This window comes from Protopterus annectens, chromosome 16.part0 (assembly GCF_019279795.1).
Source record: "Protopterus annectens isolate FY-2018-M chromosome 16.part0, PAN1.0, whole genome shotgun sequence".
Taxonomy (NCBI): domain Eukaryota; kingdom Metazoa; phylum Chordata; order Ceratodontiformes; family Protopteridae; genus Protopterus; species Protopterus annectens.
Genome location: NC_056750.1, coordinates 399,378,505 through 399,403,504, shown reverse-complemented (window position 1 = coordinate 399,403,504; position 25,000 = coordinate 399,378,505). Strand labels below are relative to the sequence as shown.

Sequence of the window (25,000 nt, the reverse complement as noted above, 5' to 3'; positions counted from 1 at the left end):
ACTTCTGACTATCTAGACCTCTGATGTTTGACTTTGAGGAAAGCAAAATAAATAATGGATAAAGTATTCAACTTGTTGTTCTCAGACATATGCACTGCACCTCACAGACAAGGCATAGTGATCCTTTTAAGAGTGATCAAGTAAATGCAGTGTCCCTTGCTTATAGCTACACACACACACACACACACACACACACACACACACACACACACACACACACACACACACTCACACACAATCACACACACACACACTGCGGGTCTCATTCTCCATCCCACAGGGCAATCACATTCTGGCTTGTTTATACTTTTGACATCCATGAATAAATTGAAAGGTCCAATGCTCACAGTAATCTCTTTCACTACTTACTCTCAGACACATGCACTGCCCTTACATGGCAAAGCATATTGATGCATTTTAAAAATTGATCAAATAATCTGCATTTGCTTGAAATAGTTATTCTTCCCACTTTTTCCCCACAAATACTTTTTTGTCATTTACTCCCATGGATGTAATGAACATAGATGGTGTATACCTGATGGGATTATATTTTCCATTGTTGAATGCCACCTTCATTTGCATAGGTGCTTTGTAAGAGGCAAGGAAACATTTTCAAAAGATGAATCCCTGTCTTATACTCATCATGATACAAAAATGTTTTATTTTGCATGATATTTTGACTTCTCGTCTGTTTTATTTACACTTGTTAAAACTTTTATCTCAATTAAGGTAGGAAAAATTGAAATTAAATGAAGAAAGGTTTGGCTGATAAAGCTCCATCTAAAAGTATGAAATATTTATTCAGCGCAACACTAAAGACTTGTATAAAGCACCTGAAATTATTTAATTTAAAATAAATAAATTGTGATAGCCACGGTCATAACAACTACTTGCCAAATTTATTTCACAAATGAAGTGAGTTTATATGAACAAGTAAGAAATTTGCCTTTCCTATGTACTTTCACCATGCCGTTGTCAGAGGTGATTCCATTATAACTTCCTTCATTAAAGGTATAAACTGCTTTAAGAACTTAACTAAACTCAACGCTGCAGTCTTTGGGTAGTCAGAAGGAGCTGACACATTACAAATAACCTTGTGAATAAAAGTTATTGGATTTAAGTGCTTTCATGCTGTACCCCATTGAAGTTCTTGTCCTGACTTTTTGCCACATTCATTGTGTTCTTATCCTGATAAATCTGGTTTATTTCATGTGCATTACTTCTCACCTTCAGTTATATATTTCTTACCCAACTTTCATCCTGCATCTTCTACAATGCTTTTTTCCCTGCTGCGCTGTATTTTGTGGTCCATGCTTTAAGGGCTTCTAATTAAGTTCCAGATTCTGGTGCATCTAGGCCCCATAATTTGCACTGAAGGCATCCATCTTTTAAGAGTATCTATGATATGCTCTATCAATGGTCCTGAAAGAAGTCTTTGAATTGGACCATAATGCTATGGAAGAGTAAGTTCTTGTCATAAGGGCTGCTGGCTGCCAGTATGATTTAGACTGGTTCTTCTTGAAGCTGTGTGTCTTAAATCATAGTGATAGGAAAGCCTTGATTCAATTAGTTCAGGGAGTTTGTGATATGTTTGATGGGAAGGGTAGTTAATTTTTTGAATACAATGGCCAGATGTTATGTAGCCCTTGGCACACCTTAGTGTGTAGAGCAAAGCTTTTTCTGTTAGTGCTGCTATTCTTGCTGTGTCACCAAGCCATATAGTCAGCTTTTGCAAATTGTTTTCCCATGTTGTGCCATCTCAGAGGAAGTTGTAGACAAGCCCACTGCAGGGGCTTGACCCTCCCTTCACCCAGGGCTAGTATGTTATGTTGATCTGTTCCTTTTTAATTAAACAGTGTACCATGCCAGTCTGGAATCAATCATGGAACTGTACTAAAACAGAAGCAATGACTCAGTCTATCCCAGTATAACGATAAATTACTAACTGTTGATCTATCACTGACAGCCTTCCTCAGTGGCAGTTTGTTTGCGTTTATCTTCTCCATCAGTCATCATGGGAAAAATCTTGGACTGTCCTACATTCGTGGGCATTTTCATGCATGTTCTGATAGACACTATTGTATAATGTGCTGGATACATAAGCATGTGCATTCTGTGAACTATATTACAAATGAAGACCTAACACCAGCATTGCACATACTGACTCAGAGAGGAGCACAACATGGAATACTGCAACAAATGCCTGACATTTAATCCTGGCACTTATACCAGTAGGAGAAGTTTTTGGCATATTTGCATTCAAAATATGGCAGCTTTAGAAAAGATCCTCCATGGAGCCCCAGACTTAAGTTGGAAAATCACCATAAGGACCAGCACTTGGTGAGTAGGTGAAGACCTTCCTCTCTGAAAATAAAACCATGCTGCAGGTGCTGAGGTCATCCTAGGCTAATGAGACCTAAAGCCCATGCTTGTCCTTTGCCACAGCATAACCTGATGTGCGGAGGGGTCTGGCTCCCATCCATGGGGGCTCTGTATTCTGGGTTCTTGCATTGTCCAGTCTCTAGCTGGTTTGCTGAAAGTTGAAGTCAGTCAGCCTGATCAAAAAGACTTTCATACTCTAATATATCACTCTTGACTCCAGTGGGCCAGCAGGTCCTGGATGAAAAAGGTACCATCTTTGCTTAGCTGAAAATTACATAACAATTCCATGTTCCTGACATCAGCATGCATGAGTCATTAGTCACATTGCTGGTTTTGTGAGATGCAGCGTGCATGCTTAACCCACATGGGCACTGGTGGGATACTTTCTCAAACTCTGGAGTCTAAGGGGAGACAAGTAACTTAAGTCATTATTTTTCACATGGGCAAGAATAATCAGTCCAAACCAACTCCACCTACTGCAAGATAATCTCTCCTTTATGGAAGTCCAGAGGCTCCTGAGAAACAGCTTAGACTAGCCTTGAGCTTCTCTTCCTTACCAAGTAGTGCCTTGCTGAAATCCTGGGGAAGAGACCTGAGGAATATTATAGACCCCCATTTCACCAATTGTCTCAAGCTGCCAAGATGCACCCTAACTGTCCAATGGGAAGGTGGAAGCTCTATGTAAGCCGCTCCCATTGTGGGTAGAGTGATTATTCACGCATCCAATTGTTACATTTGCATGATTGGTATGGTCCAAAATATGTTCTTGGAACCACATAATTTTACCACTTTGCTGCTGGCAAATACTCCAAGACATTAATCAGGTGTAGTAAGAGTTACTTCTCTGCCAGTTTTGGACTTAGACTCTTCAGTCTTCATCTCATCTATCCCAGCTATGGCTTCACTTGGTTAGGAAGACTTTGGAATAACATGAGGACCTCCTGGAGTCTGGATTCAATGAGGACTTTGTTGAGCACAATGTCTAGGGTATCCACAGCTGAATTTTATTTATCTCACTGTAACAGTGACTGTATAAGTCTTCTGGCTAGGGATGTAGGCTCAGGGTGTATGTGCCTCAATAAAATAGCATTGCTGAGCTTGTCCTTTCTTAAAGAAGAGCTCAAGAGCAGGATCCTAGATCTCAATTTGTTGTGAATGTATTATTTATTCAGTTAACTCAGGACCTGGTCAGTGGCCTCCTATGCAGAAATCACACCCTCACCTTTTTGGAGGCAGTTTATTGTGTCTCTCCTTCTAATTTAATTTCTTCCATTTCTGACCCTAGCTTTCACCAAAGGAAGGGTCTGAAGCATTGTATAGTCTTGTTTTATCCACTTCTTGCTAAGTCATTCAGGAAAATGCCCCTAGCTGCTTAAGAATATTACAGAATATTAAAAATGACCTTCTCACTCTAAACATGGCACCTTTCAGCCATCTACCTAGGTTTATAGGTCTTCCACAAGGGAGAGGTTTAAAAACAGATCAATCTGTATCAGTCTAGCACTTTTGACAGACCGAGACTGTACTGCTCAAAGGAGATGTACAAGATAAGTTGTTTACAGTAAGTGCTTAATGTTTTTGCTGTCAGCTGTTTATAATCCCTTCTGGACCTAAAAAGATTTAGTGAGCACATCTATTGTTTCATTGCAAATGGTCCTTTATAGGGGCTTGTGGCCTAAGTCCCAAGGAGTTCCTGGATTGGAGTGTGTCACTGGACATAACTCCTGCCTTTTGGCACATCAGTATTTGGGATTTACACAGCAGCATCATCCAGTTCAGTTTGGACTTTCTAGTATTTCTATCATGGTGTTTGTTGTGTGGTCAAAGTCTTGACAGAGAAGAATCTGTGTGTATTTCTTTAAAGATAACGTGAAATGAAAATTTTACTTTAATTTCAGTAGAAGCTGATAGACAACAAAGTCATGCACTGTGTCTGCTTTCATAGTCTTCTGTTATTATACCTAGGTTGCTTTTAAAATGTTATAAAACAAATAGCAGCCAAACTGAACCTTTACGTTCATCTCTTTGCTGTGCTTCCTGACTCTACATTGTCACTCTTGTTGCCTTGATACTGCAAAGTTTGGGACTTGCTGGACTTCCTGATAAATTGTGTATGTATAGGTATGTTTGAACGATCATTGTTACACTGTATAAAAAGTGTTAAACTATACTTTAACATTAACATCCACAGGTAAGATTATTGTAATGCAAAAGAAAGAAGGTAAATTGTGGGCGATTCACTCTTATTCACTCTTTTAAACAGCTCAGTGTTTTTTTGGCAGCATATAACAAATAAACAGCTTTTGAAAAAAGTATAATAATCATTTTTGAAAACAGACAGTACTACCACCATTTGCCTTTTGTCCTGCTGACTACTACCACAATGACCACGACTTGATATTACCATGCTGCAATTCCCATGCCACTTCCTCCAGATGCTATCCAGGGGCAGAACATGTTATCTGTAAGGAAGATGGCTTTCACTTCAGATTTTCAGTATGAAAAAACACAGGGAAAGTTATTTTTCTAAGTGGCATATATAATAATGTAATACACAATATGAAACAAGCAGTAGCACTCGACATAATTTCATGTATGCTAGTGTGGATATGATTGTTTAGTGGATAACTGGCTCTTATTGTCTCATGAAGGGGTTCCTTGGAAATGTCTGTTGGTTAAAATTTCTGTGGAGTACCATAAATTGAAGGAATTCTCTGAACTTTTACTCAGAGTACAGACTTTATTATCATGAAACTGGATGCACTGTAATATCCACCTTTCTTGCCCTCACAGAAGATCCAAAACTCATGGCATTGACCTGTAAGGTGAGGAGTCAATGCAGCATCCAAGCATAGACTCTGCTGCACTTTCTTATGCTAATGGCACTCTTTATTCCCCACAAAAAGTGAATGTTGCAGTGGACTATGAGAGATAAGTGGCTTCATAATGGGTCTATTTCACTCGATCCATAAACAACATTGTCAAAACCCACATGATTGAGACCACATGATCGACAATGCGGCTCATTGACCATTCTGACTGAGGTTGTGGTACAGTGGGGATTGGGGAGTGCACCATTTTCCCCAATGTAATTTTCTCCAGCTAAACCACCACAGATTCTGACAATGAATGGTGTACTCTGGATTAATTATCTCAGCTAGAATTCCCCTCAATGCGGAGAGCAATGCCCACAATAATTATCAGTTTTCCTGCATGTGATGGCCTAGGATTTAAAGATGCTTGCAGGTCCCCTTATCATCTAGTTAACAAAACAACATGTCATCTGGTACTTTACCAAGCAATAGAGCATGATGTCATGTCCCCCTCTTCAGTGAGGCAGTATTTATCTGGCAGTGGGTCATAAACAGAACATCTTTCTGGCCTGGTCTTCAGTCCTGTCATTGAAATGTAGATTCAGAGCCTATATCTAGGGATGGACTTTCCAGAGATCAGCTTGTTTTACTACTCATAGAAATGCAGTCAGTCTATCTTTTGCTGGCTGCAGCAGGGCAAGGGAGAGTTAATTTTGTATGTGTTCTTTCTCCCATGACTTACGAGATTCATGTACACATTCCTGCTTATTCCCACATAGTCCACATCTCATCACATATGTTAAATTAGAAAGACCAATCTCATTCTGCTACCTTTTTGTGGACAAGAATGGTATGTTTTCATACTTTTGGGTGCATGGCAAGACAGGGTATTCTACTCCACCTATCTGAGTATTTGCTATGTTTTGGGGTGACAGCTGATTTCATTTTTGTGCCCTGAATCAGATAAAGATCCATTGACCATGTCAGCCATCCTGAGTAGAGTTTTAGGGGTTACTGAGGATGCCAACAATCCTTCTACTCAGCAGATCTGTGCCTTCATATAAAACTAATTCTGAATCTAGGTAGAGAAGTACCCTGAACTGCCATGTTCAGTAAACTTGCAGGTGTTTTTGACTCATCTCAGACTACCGTATGATTTTAGCTACCATTCAATTCACACTCAGGGTACATGTGCCTTTTATACCTGCAGTTCATAACCTTCGAGGAGTGGAGAGTTTGAGAGTGGCCCAATACTGACCAAGTAGATGGCTAAAGGAATTCTGTATCTCCAGTATTCTTTAATGATGCCCCCACATGATTTCTTGACTGGAAGGCTTGCCTGCACATCACTTCAGCCTGCGATTGTGAAGACTTTGAAGTTTATTTCTTGGAAATGTATTTTTCTAATGTTCATTATCTCTGTTAGTAAGATATTAGAACTTCAGGCCCTTGTGTGTAAGGAGCCATATCTGGTCTGTCATAAAGATGGAGTTTTCTTCAGGGTGAATCCATATTTCCTATCAAAAGATGTTGTTGGAACTCTATCTGAAGATGAAAATGGCAGAGAGAGGCCACAAATAGACTAGGTGTAATTTGAAATAGGTGCACAGTTTTTTAAAGCTAAACTAGGTGTTCGTCCCTTTTGCTTCAAGGAGAGAAGGGTTGATGGTTGCCAAACAGAAACTTTTCAAACAGACCACTTAATCCACTGTCTTTTGTTATTAGGCAACTAACCAACAACTGGTAAGTACTGCTGTCAAAGCTCAGTCAGCTGTAGGACTGCTTGCTTCCATTTCTTGTTTCAAGGTCTGCATTGCAGACATTTGTGTCACAACTTGATCTTCAGTTTATACTTTAAGGAAGCAACATTGGGCTGATTGTGGCTCTGGGAATTAGACTCAGTTTAAAAAAACAAAAAAATAAGGTGTTTTATGGACTCAGGCTCCTGAACTCTGTTTGGATGTTTCTGTGGATCCTTCCAAACTAGTGGTTACAGCTTGAGATTTAGATCTGTCAAGGAAGCATCAAAGAGGGTCCTTAATGTTATATCACTGAAGCCACTTTTACAGAAACCAATATCACCGAATAAATAACAGTAAAAAAATAAATCCTTGAAGAAAACAACAAAAATTCTATTTTTCAGATGACAAGCTAGCTGCACTTCATCTTTTATTGCACTGTGGAGAAAGGGCAAACACCTTTCAAGTAAAAAAAATGCATCTGCACCACATTAATAGCTTTTTTTTGCAATAAAAATAATTGATACAGTAAACCAAGAAGTGAAACACACATCTAAGCACAAATCACAACAGAACTTTGCATGATAATGTGTACCCATGTTAGTATGTCCATGTATTAGAAGTTTAATTTCTGTCATAGTACAATATCTTCTCAGCATATGTTTTTAATATGCTCCTCTTGATTTGATGAGGTGTGTTAAACCCAATAACAACAGTAGGGATATGTTAGCTTTACATGAGTTAGGTAGAGATGGCCATGGAGATTAACTGACAAATATAAATTCTGAAGTTGGGCAGGAGACAAATCCTTCAGAATATTCAGCTTATGAATGACACCACAAAGTAAAAAATGACATTGTGCAACTTTGGACTAAAACTTATTTTGTGGTTGTACATTTTTTTCAGTTTTATTGTGTGGCATAACATTTTTGGGATGTAAGTGTGCAAAGGCAATGAAATGATTCACTAAGTGATGTCCTGGATTTTAATCAAAACACAAGCTTGCCACCATAACATCAGCATTAACCCCCTGTGTTGATAATGCACATATGCAGTACTGCATTGAGCAGGTAACTAATCATTCTTGTAACAGTCCATCAGAATGACCGCTTTCATTGTGCAAAGTTTACAAAAAAATGATCAGACAAAAAGATTATCAGCCTGTTTTATCTTTAACATTCACCCGAGTGCCTGATTTTTCTGTCTTGCATTTTTAAAATGAAAAAAAAAAAGTTTCAACCAGAGCATTATTGCAACTCATGTATCATCTGAAAGCTACAACAGTCTTTTAAACCATAGGAACATATCTAAAATTTAGTGCTTTGTAAACAGAAATGACATGATGTTAATCATATTCATTCTTATTTATGTAGCGGAAACAACCAATAATAGTAGTGCAGCAATTAATTATGTGAAGTCGACATTTTCATTTTAAAAAGAATAGGTTATAAAGGTATATTCATGTCTTGTCACATTCACTGTCTCATGCTTACGAAGAAAGGGAAAACAGAAATAGCTGCTAAAGTAATACATTTAGCGGGGAAGCAAGAAATTAGCATTGTTAGTGTAGAAAGAAAAATAGCAGAATCTGGAAGTGACTGTAACCTCTGGAGATTGCATACGAAGCAAGGAGTCTTAGTATTCATCAGATTGCTTTATAATAGAAAAGGAGAAAAGATGGCCTTATATTTTTTTGTAGAAATATGTGCCTGGGGATTCAGTTAATCACATCAAAAAAGATAAAAAATGATGCTTGATGTTTTGCTGTTTGACTGATAATTAACTATCTTTCTGGAACAGGGATGTTGACAGCAAAAAATAGAAGTAGTTAGGCTTGGCGACAAAGTGAAGGCCATTTATAGTACAACAAACTTCAAAGCTGAAGTATACCCTTAACCAGTGATTGGTATCTGATCAATTTTTAATAAACTTTGCAAAACAGAAGTAGTGTTTGTGATGTATTTTTACAAGAATGATTAAGGTTACCTGCTTGAGACAGTATTGCGTGTGTCACAGCTACTTCTGCATAGCTGCTTGAGGTGATAGTTGGTCATTTTAGCTTTATAGTAAAATATTAGGAGAATGTTGAGCTCCATAGTTGGGAAACTCCAAATATCACAAAAGAAATATCAAAAAATTAGACTGTTACAAGCAGAGAAGCTTAGCTTGAAAGATAGTCGTCTTTTCTTTTTTCCTGACAGCACCAGTCTGTAAATGTACCAGTCCCGCGGTTGTTCAAGATTTGAGAAAAGAGACCATTATGAAAAGCAAAGTTCACCTTTCAGCTTTACTACAAGTAGCCCATCCTAGGAGTCATCATTCAGTTCTACATCCAATATTAGCACGTCTGACTCAATGCAGCTTCAACATTTCAAGTATGATAATAAAGATATATGATGTTATATGTTTGTCTTAATGGACCGTGACAAACTCATGGTCAGGAGTGGTAATGTAGTGTTCAAACTGAACTTATAACCTTACAAAGAATAGGAGAGATTTTTTTCCTCTGTCAGACTACTCTCTCCTTGGTGCAGTAACCTTAGAATGAGAGCAAAAAGTTAAGGGGTTGTGGGGTAAAAGAAATCACATGGAGGTGTGGGTGCTCCCCCCCCAAAAGGCATGCTGTTTAACTGTATTTGAAGTATTATTTTCAAAAGTTTATTTGCTTGCAGGCCTATGTTTTCGGCATTTGTGTGCCTGAACTATTGGTTAGGAGAATTATATTTGCTGATTTGACCTTGTTAGATTCAATGACATGTATCAGTGGATTGTTATAGAAAGGTTCTCTCCATCTCTACCAATCCCTTGCAAGCACACATGATACATAGTCTTATGATTAAAAAAAAGTGTGTTGAATGGTTTTAAGATATTTGATCCGTGACTACTTGCCCAACAATGTGTAAAACATCAGAAATCTCCTAGATCAAGCATAAACCATTGCAAGGGTACAGTGACCTTGGAGATGGTTATATTACACATGTGGTACAGGGAGGGTATATCCTCATCACTTAGATGCTGTGTGTGTGTGGGGGGGCGGCTATGTTCCTATAAGAAATGGACCTTTAGATTTTACCATAAGCTGTTTTCTGTCATTCAGAACCAAAATCTAATAACAATTTTCATTTAAGGGTTTCTTAGGTCTTTGTGTGACAGCCCTCAAGCCAAGTTGTCCAATGTCTATATGCTATATTTGTTTAATTTTAGCATTGTTAATAAAGTACTGAATAATTCACACAGATAGAGACCAGGATTCTTAGACAAGTTGAGTAGTGCACATTACGAACTTTTAACAGAATCAGCAAGATACAGACTGGTGCAAGTTGATACTGAATCATAGTTCCTTGTGCTACAGTACAGTGTGCTGAAATACACACCAGAACAAATATGCAAATGCATGCTTAATAACATGCCAGTGAAACTGTGTAGTAAAATGTGATCCTAACAGTACCAAACTGTATGCGAGTTATGCAGAGTCATGATTTCTAGATATTCATAAAGGAAACTGTGCAGCTATATGAGCCTGACTGTTAAGTGCAAAATCCACAATGACTTCACCATTTCATCCAGCACGAATGCTCAGAATTGCAGCAGCCATGCAACAGCTTACTTTAGTCCTTAGTTCTACCTAGTCCCACTTGGAGATGTAGGTGCCATCTGGCACTAATGTAAACTTCAGCAACAGTAGCTGAAAGATACAAAATTCTTGGTCAATATAATAATAATGATATTGTATGAACCATGACACACACACACACAATCTATAGGAATACTTTGTCTTGCTATACATGTGGAGATCAAGGTATGCATTTATTATATGTATAGCTTTTCTGTACTGGATGCAGGGACCTTTAAAAGACCAACTGGGGGCAGAGTGGATATTTCGCAGCACCCTCCCTCTAGAATCCTCAACAAGTTCTTTGATGTAAAGCTTCTACATGTAGTATTATGTCTGGTTAACATAATCTATGAGAAAGAGAGAGAGTATGAGTGCCTTCTACAATGTTGTCTGCCTCATTGAGCTGCTAGATATCATAGATTGCACACATGTAGCAGTAAAAGCACAATTCAACATACTGGTGTAATCAGTCCTGTTTGATGTTCTGAAAGTCCACATGAATCATACTGTATAATAATTTATCTTGTACATATTGTCACCTTTTCTATTGTAAATACCTACTTTATTTTATTACTTCCTGTATTTTTTTTTACTTCCTGTATTTTTAGTATTCTTTTTTATTGAAATCCTTTCATTTACTATGTAATAACATTGATTTTTAATGTTTAATTTCTATTTTCAATGTTTACTTGTTACTACTGGAGCTTTTCTCCCCGGGCCTCTACTGAAAATGGAAATATATCTGGTTGGACTAGCCCGGTTAACAAATGTAAAATAAAATAAATAAATAAAAAGCCTCACCTGGCCCGCAGTCACAAAGGTTTAAGAAAGGAGAGGGTCATATTCCAGGAACTGCCAAGTAGTATGTAACAAGCATGAACAACATGCTACAGACTCATGTACCTCTGTAGCCAGCCTTTGCTACTGTTAATTCTAGCCGTGTACATCCTTGGAAGGGAGCTTAGCATACACTTTAAAAATGCAGCCAACCCCTTCATGACTGCCTATAGATCGAAATAATGCTGCTACTCCTCCGCCATCTGCTGCCCAAGTATGTAGTTTAACTTCCCAAAGCTGTGTGACAAACTTTAGGAGTACAGTGGTGTGCTTCCTAAATGACTTGTGTTTATACTTATTTAAATGGCACATAGGTGATCTAGAGCAGGAGTTCAACATAAGGTTTATTTATGCCCTTGTTTCCCAATCTCAATTAGACTAAAACTGCATGATTTCCCAATCAGCATGACAGTACAACTGCAGAAATAAGTAAGTTAAACAACAGTAAGGATATTATAATGAAATGATAAGGTAAACAGCATAGTAGGACGACAAATCAGGACAATATTAAAAAAAAAATGTGCCTGCAATAATAAACAAATATATATCTACACACACACACATATATATATATATATATATATATATATATATATATATATATATATATATGTATATATGGTTCTACTTGAAATCATCGAATTACCATTTCATCGAATTGCAAATCATCGAGACCAAATCGTCGAAAACTCGTTTCATCGAAAACTCATATCATCGAATCTCAAATCATCGAAAACTATAAAGCAACTACAGATAACATGCCACAAAGTTTTTACTACGTTTATGCAGGGGCAAGCCCCTGCACCTCATGTGGGGCTCCGCCCACATCCCTCAATAAATATACCAACTCCAAGGTTGCACTACAGTGGGGGAAAGAGGTTATTTCCTAACCCCACTGTAGTGCGACCTTGGAGTTGGTATATTTTATTACGGGGGGTGTAGGGGGCAGAGCCCCCCACATGGGGGGTGCAGGTGGGGCTTGCCCCCCTGCATCAACATAGTAAACATTGTCTGGGATGTTATTTGTAGTTGCTTTATAGTTTTCAATGATTTGAGATTCGATGATATGAGTTTTCGATGAAATGAGTTTTCGACGATTTGGTATCGATGATTTGCAATTCGATGAAATGGTAATTCGATGATTTCAAGTGGAACCGTATATATATATATATATATATATATATATATATATATATATATATAGGTTCATAGGTTCATACTAGGCTATCTGCCCTAGGGCATTTATAAGCCTAGCTAGAGTGTGTTTGGCTTTCGCCACCCATTTTAAATGAATTTTGCTAAGCCCTTTTTCGAGGTTAGTATACTGTGCCTCTGTCTAACAGTGACACAGAAGTGATACCCAGGGTAAACCTACGATCCCCCATCCACTCATCAAGATTCCTCTTGAGAGTCAATGAGGGACTCTGCCTAACCTGGACTGGGATTTTATTCCAGAGTGAAGGGAGCCTCTGGGTTATGAATCTGTCCCTCCAGCATGGTCTATTTATTTCAGTGCTGAGGTTCAAGTCTGTCGAGCGCGTAGCTCGATGGGATTTGGATTTTCTGAGGTGCAGCATGTCCATTAATTCCAGGATGGACATGGCTTTATACGTCAGGCACAGATCACCTCTGAGCAGGCGGTATGCCACTGAGTAGAGCTGGAGTTTCTTTAACCGGGCAGCATATGGCATCTGTTTGAGCCCTTTGATACTCTTGGTGAGGTACTTTTGGGGTCTTTCCAGTTGCTGCAGGTGTCTGGTAAGGTACATCCCAAAAGGGGCATTGTACTCAATTATGGGCTTGATGAGGGATGAGTAAAGAGGCACGATGACCTCCCCTGATCTAGATGTGAATCTGTTCATGATTAGGTGGGCTATATAAAATGTTTTTCTAACCACTTTGGCCACGTGGTTGTCAAATGAGAGATTGCTATCAACTTGGATCCCCAGATCCCTAATTACTTCTTCTGTACTTAATGGGTTACCACCTATGTGGTAATTTGTGGGCACTTTGTTTTTCCCAAAGGGGATGATTATACACTTTTTGGCATTTAGCTTAAGGCCATGGCTCTGGCACCAGTTGTCTGTTTCTCTGAGGCCCTTTTGGAGGATGCTTGTATCGGCTGGAGAGTCGATTATGGCGCCTAGTTTGCAGTCATCTGCGAACTTGGTCAGCCACAGTCCTTCTGTGTTGGCCTTTACTTCCAAGAAATATATACCGAACAAAAGAGGTCCCAGGACTGAGCCTTGTGGGATGCCACTTGTAACTGGTTTGGAGTCTGACATGGCTCCAGCAATTCTAACCATGTGGGTTCTGTCCTTGAGCCAGTTTGCAACCCATCTAGTGACATAGGGGTTTATATTTAAGCTGGTAAACTTCTCTATAATACCCGAGTGGGGTATTGTATCGAAGGCTTTTGCGAGGTCCAGGTAGGCTGTGTGGACCATCTTCCCCTCGTCAATGGCCTTGGTGACTGTTTCAAAGAAATTGACCAGGTTTAAGAGGCAGGATCTGCCCTTAACAAAGCCGAACTGGGTAGGATCCATTGTCTGTAGGTCCCCAATATCTTTATTTATGAGGTCCATGATCCTTTCCATAGCTTTGCAGACCAAGCTAGTCAGGCTTATGGGGCGATAGTTTCCAGGATCTGTTGAGGCACCACCTTTGTGGAGAGGGACCACTGTTGCTGTACGCCACTCTTTGGGCACATAACCTGTAGTAAGGCTGAGATTGAACAGTAGTTTTATGTTTGGGGTTAGCTCTTCTTGGAGTTCATGTAGGACACAGCCCGGGACACCGTCTGGTCCCATTGATGCTGTGTTTTTTGCTTTGAAGAGGGTGGCTCTTACCTGAGCACCTGAGATGTCAGGGGGGCAGCACTCTGCTGGGATAGATATTTGCCCTTTTGGTGGGGAGGGGGGGAGAAGTTTGCGCTGAACCTGTCAGCTAGGATGTTGGCAATGTCTGTGGCTTCTGTGTTTTTTTGTCATTTTGGACTAATTCTGAGCATATCTGGGAATTCCCACCCAGGTTCCTAACATAACTAAAGAAAGCCTTGTGATTATCCTTAGTGTCCTGTGCAATTTTTCTCTCAAAGCTGGCCTTAGATGATTTTATGAGTGCCCGTAGTTTTTTGCTAATACTGATCAGAGATGCCTTCCCTTTTTGGGATTTTGCTCTATCATGTAGTAGCTTCCTCCTTCTATTGTATAGTTTGTTTATGGCTGGGGTCCACCAGACAGGATGTCTGCCTTTGGAGGATTGGGTCTTGGTTTTATTTGAGATTGCATGATCCATGCATTCCTGAAGGTGTTCATAGAATGCGTTTATAAAGGATTCTGTGGTCTGGGCCGTATTTTCCACAGGCCCGGGGGCTTTGAAGGATTCCAGCTCAGTTTTGAGGAGTGTGAAATTTGCTTTAGAGAAGTTTTTCACTGTGGTTTTCTGGGCAGGGGGAGGGGTCGAGATGTGAATATCCAGTGAGATTAGTTTATGGTCTGATCTTACCAGTGAGGGATACACTTCTGGTCTGGAGCATAGAGTCCCCATGTTGGTGATAATCAGGTCCAGTGTGTTTTCCCCTCTTGTGGGAGTTGTTCCATAGCATTTGAGTTTATAAATTCTAGGAACCTTTGGGCTAGGGTGTTGGAGCTAGAGTAATGCTCCCAGTCTATGTTTGTGTAGTTGAAGTCGCCCAATATAATGGTGTTTGGAGAGACCTTCATATTTTCCAGTGTTCACAGGAAGGCCGAGTGGGGTTCCTGGGTTTGGGAGGGTGGTCTGTAGCAGTCTATAAACTGGAAGGCAGTTTTACCCACTGTTAGTTGCACATGGATAGTCTCTGATGCTTCGTGCTGTGCCACCAACCTGGAGGTGTGGGTATCTTTGACGAATATTGATACCCCCCTCCTTTTGTGGTTCGGTCCAAGTTTTGGGGCCGAAAAGCATGGTATGAGGTATAACCTGGTAGTGCTGGAGTGCTCCCGGGAGCCTTGAACCAGGTTTCTGTTACTGCACAGATATCGATGTTCTCCATGCTAAGGAGAGTTTTGAGTGCACTATGGGGGTAGCAAGAGCCTTTGCCAATATCCGAAAGCCCAGGGGTGATAGGTGCAAGCCGTCCCTAGCGAAGCATCGTGGCTTGTTGAGCATGTCATCCCAGGCTGACAGACATTGGATCCCCTTTGAATGACACCAATACTTAAGCCAGTTGTTGAAATTGATCATCTTGCCTTCATATTGTGGCATCATTCATGGTGAGGGTAAGATGCTACTCAAGGTCAGGGTCATACCAACCTGGGCTACATCCTCAGAGAGCTCCTCTATGTCTCTTTTCATGTAGTCCAGGGAGGTACATCTCAGGTCATTCACACCAGCATGGACAATGACTGAGTCATATTTGTACTTGCCTTGGAGTGACCTGAGTGCTTGTGTTATGTGGCGGATCCTAGCGCCCGACAGGCAGCTCACCGTGACCTTCTCCTTGTTCAGCCTGGTGAGCGGGACGTCAGTGTGCCTGACGATAGAGTCACCTATTACAAGTGTATCAGGTGTGTTGTTTAGACTTAAGGGCTGTGACTGTTCAGCACACTGGCTTTGTGAGCTATGTGTTGCATGTGTTTTGTTTTGGGGTAGCGGTTGCTTGGGAGTTTGCTTTGGAGGTCTCTGCTGCTTAGGCAGATTTTTATTTAGAGCCTCCGAGTATGTTTTTGTGTGCTTATGTGTTTGGTTTGCTGTCGTGGTAGGTCTATGTGAGACTAGAATTGTAATGAGTGTGGTTTCCTTCTCCTCCTGACTGGTTACGCAAGTACTGAGTTGAGAGGGCTTAGCCTCCAGTTTGGCTATATGGTTGCATCTCTCACATGTGTTGGAATCTGTTGGGAGGAGGAAAGGGTTGTCTGTGTACATGAGGCAGTTGTAACATTGCCTCAAGATTCCCAGATTTACCAGCTGGACCGGAGTGGAGATTGACATATATATATATATATATATCTATATATATATATATATATATATGTATATATATATATATATATATATATATATATATATATATTTGTGTATATATATATATATGTATATATATATATACATACATATAGACATATAGACATATATACATTCTTTTTTACCTCAAGTTACACTTCTTTCAGTTTTTTGCTGTATTTTTCTCAATATTTTAGCCAGTGCCCTTGTAGGGTATCAACAAGAAGAAGTACCGTGCTGTATATAGCACTGAGTTTAAACCCTTTTTTTTTTTTTTTTTTTTTTTTTTTTTTTCTCTCTTTGAGAGATTTTTCAACAGCATTGTTTCCTATGGAGCTTTTATAATTTATAATTTTCTTAACATTTTAAGAAACTTGTATTAATACAGGCTATAGTCTTTATAGACTTATTAAGAGTCGAGTTGTGTTTATTACATGTTTTATTATGACTTTTTAATGGTTTTTAACAAATTTTTTAATGTCATATATTCCTTTTTAAAAAAAAAAAAAAGGTAGGGTATATAATCAAACCTTCAAGTAAGGTTGTTTCACTCGTTGTGTCACTGAAACCTATCCGCACTGAAAGACATTCCTCTTCGTACTGTGTTTAGACATCAACAAGGAACCAGTCTGATCGGTTAATGGTGTCATTTTATGTGAATGTGCATTCTCGTTCACTTAGTAGTGACTGTAATAATTATTCAAAAGAAATGGTGCTTGCCTTTTTTAAAAATTAAAAAATAGATGTAAGTATTGAAGGAAATGACATCATTGTCTTTCCTTTTTGCTTAGTTTAAATTGAATCATGTTCTGTGTCTCACTGTCTGATGAAGCTTCTTCCGTGTAGGAAGCGAAAACGTTTTTAACATTAAATTGCGTTTACAAACTTATAACGAGGAGGTATCTGGTTTTTGGCATTGCAAGCAACTTGAACATTTTTTGATACGTCCTTGTGTTGACTGGGTTGTCCTGGTGCCGTACGCTATTTGTCTCTGACTGTTAGTTTTTTTCTTTGGTTACCAGTAAGACTGAAAATCAAAATATCTGAAACTATCAAGTTTGAAAATGGAATTTTCCTGTTCTCCATTGTTGTGGAGAACAGTGCAGTGGTACACCGGTTAGCATTGTCACCTCACATCAAGAGGTTTTCTGGTTCATTTCTCAGCTGGTGTGCCTTCTTTGCGAGTCTGCATGCCCTCCCTACATTTGCGTGGGTTTCTTCCAAGTGCTCCGGTATTCTTACCTGAGAGTAAACCTCACAAGATGGAAAACCAGGCACGAGTTCCTAATTAAAATGAACCTTAATCTGCCAAAAATAATAAATCTCCAAGTTAACAGGTGACGTGCTTTTGTTCCAAATTATTTTACAGGAACTTCATCAGAAAAAGTTAACAAGTTAATTAAGTTTCTTAAAGACACTACTCATTCAGTCACATGACCCACACACTCCACAATAAACCATCAAATTAAAAACAAAAACATTTACTACACAATATAAAATTAAAAATGAAATGAATACCTGAAAGAATAACTTGAAATAAATATAAATAAAATAATTGAATGATTAAAAAATGTGGTAATTCTAATTCCAAAGTTCTTAATTTTAAAACAGAATTAACTGAACAGCTATCATTGAGTCCTGGGAACAACATAGCATTTAAACGAAATCGCCACTGCAATTCACACTTATTTAAGTACTCACTGACAACAAAACCCCTTGTATCCCATTTAACTTGATCTGTCACCCTAAATTCAAAACTATGCAACTTATAATCCTTGATATGCCTGAACAAGACATTCGTAGACTTTCTTTTTCTTATATCGTTCATGTGATCATAAATTCTACTACTTAATTTACTCAAGGTTTTACCTACATAGAATGCCTGACAGGCCCTACAGTTAGCCAAATACACAACATTAGTAATTAAAGTGTCCTCTAATTTTATGTTTGTCTCCCATTTCTGAATTCATCACACTTTGCCACAAAGGGACACAGGGGGAAACAACCACACTTGAACATCCCAACATTACACAATGTGTTAAACCTTCTACAACCTCTGCTTTCCAAATAATCTTTAAATGTTTTCCTTTTTGTACATTGTGTGGTTTCTCCCCTACTTTTTTTATTATATCATCCTCAAGCTTTAATAATGTCCAGTTCTTGTTAATACAATACACAATCGCACCACTATCTGAAGTATACTTCATTATACACAATCTGTTACAATTCAGTTTTTTAACGGGGGATTGCTCCATCTGTAGACCATCCAAATTAACACCTAACAATGAATGAAAAAAAAATATTTATTTTATTAGCAACTTCCTCCTTAATTTCCATAACAAACTCATTGGGGTAACCCCTCCTGATAAACATGTCCACCAACTCATCACACTCTCTCGAACACACATCAAAATCAGACACCATTTTGGCTACTCATACCAAATGGCCTTTAACCAATGTTTTCTTTTGATGTAATTAATCGGTTTCAACTATTAAAATCTAAATACATATTAGAAAAAGTTGGTTTCCTGTAAGTATTTGAGCAATAACCTCCCTTATGTCTTTTCTAATTTCAGCATCCAAAAAATTTATACATTCACCATTACTGGTTATGTAAATTCCAAAAAATCCACTGTATTGTTAATGTATTTGATAAACCCAACCAGTTTATCCTTGGTACCAGACCACAAAATAAATATATCATCCAAAAATCTTGTGTACAACCCCCTGGGTGTATTAAACCTACTGTTAAAAACATAACACTTCTCCCAAAAGGACATGACTGTATTGGCAAAACTGGAGGCACAGACTGCTGCCATGGCCACACCATTCACCTGTTTGAAATACTGACCTTCGAAGAAAATAAAATTATTGTTTAAAACCACATCCATGAGGGAGACCACCATATTAACTTTATCCACTGACATTATAATTTTGGATGATATATTTATTTTGTGGACTGATACCAAGGATATATTGGTTGTTTATTGAATACATGTAAAAAATATAACTAATTATATTTTGTTTTAATTTTATTTGTTTATTATCTGTCATACGGTTTCATTTTTAAAACATTGCTTATGCGAATAATATCATTAAGACCAGGCCAAGATAAAGCATTCAAGGACAATTGCCACCACATTTCCCTCTGCTGCAATATAATTGGCCAAGGACCACACCCCTAGGATGTTTTCCTATTTGCTCCAAGATAAAAAAAAACAAAAATCCATGATCACAGTGTACCTCCAAATGTTTAACTAGGGCATTTGAGAGTTTATGCTTACTTATGTCATAGCAGTGTTTGTATATCCGCTGTTTCAATTTTCTCTCTGTCTTCCCTATATAGAAACTTGGGCATTCTATGCAGAGTGCCACATAAAAAACCCTTCTGTATGACAATTACAGAAACCTTTAGCCTTAATAACGCTACTCCTAATCTTAACCTCGTGTCCCTGTAGGATCATGCAGCATTGATTACAGCCCCACATTTTGACATTTTCCTTTACCTCTATTACTATAGTTATTTGGACATACCATCAAATAAAATTTTCAATTAACTTCCTGATTTATACACTATTTTTGGTCATGCCCCTAATTTCTCATAAACTTCTTTATTACTCATTATCAATTCCCAGTTCTTATTCACAATATTAACCAATGGTCCAATATCCATATTGTATGTCAAACAAAGGGCCATCAATATCGGTATTGTGGTGCTCTCTTAAACTTGTAGCTAATTCACTTACAGAAGTTTCATTGTCCATTACTGAGTCCTTAACTGCTCAAGTATTAGAACTAAAATTCTCTAACAATGGTCGAAAGTGTGTATCATACAGAAGGGGTTGTTTATGTAGCACTTTGCAAAGAATGCCCAAGTTTCTATATAAGGAAGACAGAGAGAAAGTTGAAACAGTGAATGTACAAACACTGCTTTGACATAAGTAAGCATAAACTCACAAATGCCCTAATTAAACATTTGGAGGTACACTGTGATCATGGAGTTTTGTTTTTTATCTTGGAGCAAGTGGGAGAACATCCTAGGGGTGGTCCTTGGCCAATTATATTGATGCAGAGGGAATTGTGGTGGCAATTGTCCTTGAATGCTTCAGCTTGGCCTGGTCTTAATGATATTATTAGCATAAGCAGTGGTTTAAAAATGAAAGCGTATGAGAGATAATAAATAATAAATAAAATAAAAACAAAATATATTTAGTTATATTTTTTACATGTATTTTAGTTGCATATTTTATAGAGTGAAGTATTTCTTTAAAAAGTGTTTAACTGATGTATGCAATTGGTTAATTACTATGTGATTAGCAGGAGTATAAATATTGTAGGTGGGAACAATGTATTTTATTCACTTGGTCTGAAGAAGTCTGTACCATTTGACGAAAATGCTTACTGTTGGTAAATTTTTAATAAATTTCTGGAGTTTACTGCTTGCTGTGGAGTCTTGTGTTGGTGTTCAACAGTTTTTGAGTTGTGTTTTTTGTGAACTAAGGGAATTTATTGCTCAAATATTTATAGGAAACCAACTTTTTCTAATGTGCATTTACATTTTAATAGTTGGCACCGAATTACATCAAAAGAAAGCAGTGGTTAAAGGCCATTGGGTACGGGTAGCCAGAATGGTGTCTGATTTTGTTGTGTTTTTGAGAGAATGTGATGAGTTGGTGGACATGTTTGTGAAGAGGCATTACACTAATGAGTTTGTTATGGAAATTAAGGAGGAACTTGTTAATAAAAGAAATAATTTTTTTCGTCCATTGTTGGGTATTAATTTGGATGGTCTACAGGTGAAACAATCCCTAGTTAAAAAAACGAATGGTAACGGACTGTGTATAATGAAGTATACTTTAGTTAGTGGTACAATTGTGGATTGTATTAACAAGAAATGGACATTATTAAAGCTTCAGAATGATGTAATTAATTGTGGAGAAACCATATATTATGTACAAAAAAGAGAAAGCATTTAAAGATTATTTGGAAAGCAGTGATTGTAGAAGGTTTAATACATTGCATAATGTTAGGATATTTAAGTGTGGTTGTTGCCCCTAGTGTCCCTTTGTGGCAAAGTATGATGAATTTAGAATTAGGGACAAACTTATAAATTTAGAGGGCACTTTAATTGCAACTCTACTAATGTTGTGTATTTGGCTAACTGTAGGACCTGTCAGGCATTCTGTGTAGGTAAAACCTCAAGGAATTTACAAAATACAATTTATGACCATATGAATGATATAAGGAAAAGAAAGTCTACGAATGCCTTGTTCGGGCATATCAAGGATAATGAGTTGCATAGTTTTGAATTTAGGCTGATATATCAAGTTAAATGGGATACAAGGGGTTTTGTTGTCAATTAGCACTTGAACAAGAGTGAATTGCAGTGGCAACTTTGTTTAAATGCTATGGTGTTCCCAGGACTCATTGATGGTTTTGCAATTAATTCCGTTTTAAAATTAAGAAGTTTGGAATTTTAATTATATTTTCAATACCACATTTTTTTAATTATTCAATTATTTTATTCATATTTATTTCAAGTCCTTCTTTCAGGTATTCATTTCATTTTTAATTTTATATTGTGTAATAAATATTTTTTTAAAACTTGTGATGGTTTATTGTGGGGGTGTGGGGGTCATGTGACTTAATGAGTAGGGTACTTGAGAAGCTTAATTAACTTGTTACCTTGTTCGGATGAAGTTCCTGTAAAGTTATTTTGAACAAAAAATTTTTAACCTGTTATCGTTGAGATTTATTATTTTTGGCCGATTAAAGTTTGTTTTAGTTAAGAACTTGTGCCTTGTTATCTGTCTGTGAGGTTTATCTTCCCGTGCAGATATAATAGTCTGTTTCATCCTGGTTGCCATGGTTCCAAGTTTGTTGGTTTGCTGCGGTATCCTCCACATTCCAAAGAAATGCGTATGGAGCGTTTCTCCCTGGCCTCCGCTCAAAATGGGCTCTGTCCCAAGTGGATTTTCCAAGTAAACAAATGTTTAATACATAAATAATTAAATAAAACACGTGTAAGTATACCATTTTCAGAAAAAAGTTGGAGCAATGGTAGTTTCTGCCAGTGCCTGTGAAAGAGTGCCTTCATGGTGCATTAAGACATGCAGCATAATGCTTTATCTCCTTATTGGCCAATTCAGGAAGTGGCTACTGGGCCTTTGGGTTAGGTGTCCTTATGCATTGGTAGCAGCAAGACAGGGAACAGTTCAAGCATGAGGTATGATCACCTGTGATACAAGACTACTGTTGTATCCCTGGGACTATTTTTCCTATTAGCAAGTAACTGTCAAACCCATCCAAGGAAAACTGGGTCTGGGACTGCATGGGTCTTCCATGTCAGATGGAGGTGGTGGGGTGATGTCAGTATGAGTGATACAACTATGTGGTTTTGTTTTCTGAAGGCCTGTTTTATGGAGTGGGATCATATTGTCTCTTATGGTTGCTGCATACTACGTTGTGTGTACCCATTTACACCTGTGTTATATTCACTGTATGTATATTACCTATTTATAAGGGGCCCATACTTGCCTGCTGCCTCTTATGTAGCTAGCAGGACTCGTAGGAAGTACTTACTGGATGCATGTATTTGGCATGTCGCCTTACAGTTATCATGGTTCCCTAGTGTGACCTTTTTTCTTTCAGGACATACAGAATGTGATAGAAACTGTGTCACCTTCTACAGAAGGCAAAAGAGGCTTATGGCCAGCAATGGTCACGTCCTCTCACAAGGGCTAACATGGCATAGTTTTATTCCAGTGTCAGGATATAGTCACTTGGGGCTATCTTCCCATTTTGTCTCCTCACTGTAAGTTTGTGCAAAAGATTTGCCCTACTGACACATCTACCATGTCCTGCCCCTACTGAGGTTGTGACCGAGTTTCATGAGGGTTATGAGGCTAGGAGGGCCTCAGTGGAGGGCATTCTGGCTCTTCAATGATGGATAGCCCACTGGTATTCCTGAGGTGGCTTAGCTGCATCTGTAGTAGGTGGTGGAGTGAACAATGACTAGATAATATGGCCTAAATGGACAGCCTTCTAGATCAGTTAGCAGATTCTCTTCATTGGCCGTCCCATAACATTACCCCAGTTGAAGAGGATGTGGCCATGCCACCAATCACTCTGATTCACCACATGGTTGTGCATCCCTAAGTGTCCCTCTGGGCCAGGACAGGAACAACACAACAGCTGCTTGTACCCCATCATGCCTGCAACCACATGTGCTCCCTTTTATTTTTTCATGACGCACACCATGTACATTGTCCAGCACTACCTAGCACTGTTTGTCTATCCCCTGTTTGTGTCCCCCTAGTGTTTCCCCATCCTATTTTATGCACTTCAACCTGTGTTTGAGCTGTTCTGTGTTTGTCTGCCCTGCACATTTTTATCTTCCATTTATTTTCCCTGCTTTTTCTTTAATGAGGCTCTACCCCCCCACCAAAACATTTTCTCTCCCTCTCATTCTACATACTCCTGTATGTTGACTTTGTTTGATTGTTTCCTTCTGCTTTTCTTTATACTTTTTTCCTTCTCTTTTAAGAATCCAACAGGTGTGCATGCATGTGGACACCACAACAGTGCGGATGCAAATAATGGTTTGAAAAACAAGACACAAGTCTTCTCTCAGCAGCCTATAGGCTGCTGAGTATAAGGAGAGTCATACTAATCTATCTGGTTAGTGGAAGGATTTAAGACCTTTAATTGTCTTGGTTAGAAATCCTTGTGCTTTTCCAGTTGAGTGACTTGCCTGGATTTTTTATATACCAAAGGGGGCACTGTATTCAGCAATGGGTCCGATAAAGGAAGAGTACAATGTTAGGATGACGTCTTTCAGTCTAGAAGATATTTCCTTGGAAATTAAGTGAGGGATATTCTGACTGTTTTAGAAATATTATGACCGAATGAGAGAGAAGAGTTATCCACTTAAGCATTCAATCTCTTATGACCAATTCTTTCTGAAAAGAAGTACAATTTATAACACATGAAGTGGGAGCTATTCCTGTCTTTTATATTCAGTTTGAGATCATGTTAGATACTCCATGTATATGCATATTCCCGTATTTGCTAAAGCCACTTTGTATCAGTGGATGAGCAACTAACAGGTCCAGTTTGCAGTCATCAGCAAACCTGGTCAACCACACTTCTGGAATATTGGCTGTGATGTCTGCAAAATAAATGTCAAACAGAAGAGGGACCAGAACTGATCCTTGTGGCACCCCACTGAGTACGGTTTTACACTGAGAGAGGGAACCAGCGACTTTCACAACTTGGGATCTGTTAGGCAATCATTTTGCAGTCCAGCAGACAATGCAGGGATTTACATTGCTCTTGTCTAATTTTCCGATAGTACCAGCATGGTTGCTAAAGTTGGCCAGGTCAAGATAAGCAGAATGCACAGACTGACCATAATCTACAGCCGCTGTAACCTTTTCAAAGAATTTTGCTAAGTTCAAGAGACAAGACTCGTCCTTCACAAGGCCAAACTAATTTGGATCTAGAACAGTTAAATTACCCAAGTATGCATAAATGTGTTCTGCTATGATATGTTCCATGGCTTTGTCTATAGCTGGTGAGACTGATGAGTTTATAAGTTCCCAAATCTGTGGTGAGGCTACTCTTGT

The 25,000-nt window shown here is 38.5% G+C and overlaps 1 protein-coding gene across 1 annotated transcript in view; it reads left to right on the top strand.

The window, feature by feature from the left end:
• Positions 1 to 25,000, top strand: part of PTGS1 (prostaglandin-endoperoxide synthase 1) — a 944,136-nt gene that overhangs the window by 506,347 nt on the left and 412,789 nt on the right. The gene's annotated exons all lie outside the window — the stretch shown is intronic.